Genomic DNA, 2,012 nt, shown 5'->3' on the forward strand with positions numbered 1-2,012 from the left:
GGTAGCCAGTGCAAGGAGATAAAGAGAGCTGTAAACATGGGCTCTTTTGGGCTCGTTGAAGACCAGTCGTGCCGCTGCATTCTGAATCATTTTGTAGAGGTTTGATTGTGCTTGATGGAAGTCCAGCCAAAAGAGCATTGCAGTGGTCAAGCCTAGAAATGACAAGGGCCTGGACAAGAAGTTGTGCAGCATCCTCCGTTAGAAAGGGCCTGATCTTTCTGATGTTGTGCAATGCAAAACTGCAAAATCGAGAAGTCTTTGCAAGGTCAGCTGGTCATCAAAGGTTACACCAAGATTTCTGACTGAAGTTGATGGGGTAATTGTAGAAGAACTTAGCTTGATGGAGAAATCATGCTGTTAAGTTGGCGTGGCAGGGAAGACAAGAAGCTCAGTCTGATATCAGGTGATATTCTTTCATCCATGCCGAGATGTCCATGAGGCAGCCTGAGATCCATGCAGCTACAGTTGAGTCATCTGGTTGAAATGAAAGATAGAGCTGTGTGTCATCAGCATAGCAATGGTAGGAGAAGCCATGTGCCTGTATGATGGGACCCAGTGATGTAGTGTTTATGGAGAAGAGAAGCGGTCCAAGAACTGATCCCTGAGGAACCCCAGTGACCAGCTGATTTGGATACCACCCCTCCTGAGGCCACCCTGAAAGACCTACCAGTGAGATATGATTCAAACCAGCAAAGTGGAATCCCTGTGATGCCCAGTGAAGAGAGGGCAGACAGGAGGATCTGATGATTGACAGTGTCAAAAGCAGCAGAGAGATCCAGCAGAATAAGAACTGATTATTTGAAATCAGCCTTTGCAATCCGCAGGGCTTCCGTGACTGACAGTAGCGCAGTCTCAGTTGAATGGCCACTCCTGAAACCTGACTGGTTAGTCTCCAGTTTGTTGTTCTGTTAGAGAAACAATGATATCTGGTTGAAAACAACTCTTTAGAGGGTTTTTGCTATGAATGGAAGGAGAGAGACAGGTCTGTAGGTATCTGTAAGTGAAGTGTTTAATGTAGGTTTTTTGAGTAGAGGGGTTACCCAAGCCTGCTTGAATGCAGTGGGGAAGAGATGTGTTGATGATGTGTGTGAGTGCTGGTAAAAGTGTAGGAGAGATTGTTTGGAGAAGGTGTGAGGGGATTGGGTCTAGAGGGCATGTTGTAGGATGGCTGGAGAGGAGAAGTTTTGATACTTCTGCCTCAGTGAGGGGACAGAAGGAAAAGATGGGAGTTTTAGCTGTGGGCGTGGTTGGTTTGAAGTTCTGTGTGTGTGGGGCTGAGGATTGACAACTGATTGTTCTGGTTTTGTCTGTAAAGAATCATAATTAATCATAATTGTTGTTATAATTTTCTGACTCTGCTGCAGCCTAGATTTAAACTTCTGGTTTTGTCTGCCCAAAGGAGAAAGACACACTACTTCAATACGTTATTTCCCCATTAATACTGTAAAGCTGCTTTGACACAATTTGCATCGTAAAAAGTGCTATATAAATAATGGTTACTTGACTATTATCATCATCATCTTACATATAATAAATAATATATAAAAGCAAGTCATATCCTAAGTTATGAAAAGACAATAAAGAAAGAAAATGTTTTCTTGGAAACTAACTAAAATTAAGTAAGTTTAAGCTGGAGTACTAAAATTAAATTTTAAATAAAAATACATTAACGTTAAATATACATATAAAAAAAAAAAAACAGAACAAAATAATTTCAACTAACTAGAATTAGTGGAATTGAAAACTAAAAATATAATTGAAAACTAAAAATATAACAGTTAATATATAATTAAATACTATACTGCTATAATGAAATAATATTGATAATGTAATATAATACATATACATAATTTTTATTTATTTATTTTAATGTGTTGTGCAATATTTAATATACAATCTAATCCATGACAATTTATAAGGCCGTATGTAATAGTAGTAATAATAATAACTTACAAACAACAAATGATTTATAAAAGCAAACTTAATTATAATGAACTAATCAATAATACTGA

This window comes from Cyprinus carpio, chromosome B22 (assembly GCF_018340385.1).
Source record: "Cyprinus carpio isolate SPL01 chromosome B22, ASM1834038v1, whole genome shotgun sequence".
Lineage (NCBI taxonomy): Eukaryota > Metazoa > Chordata > Actinopteri > Cypriniformes > Cyprinidae > Cyprinus > Cyprinus carpio.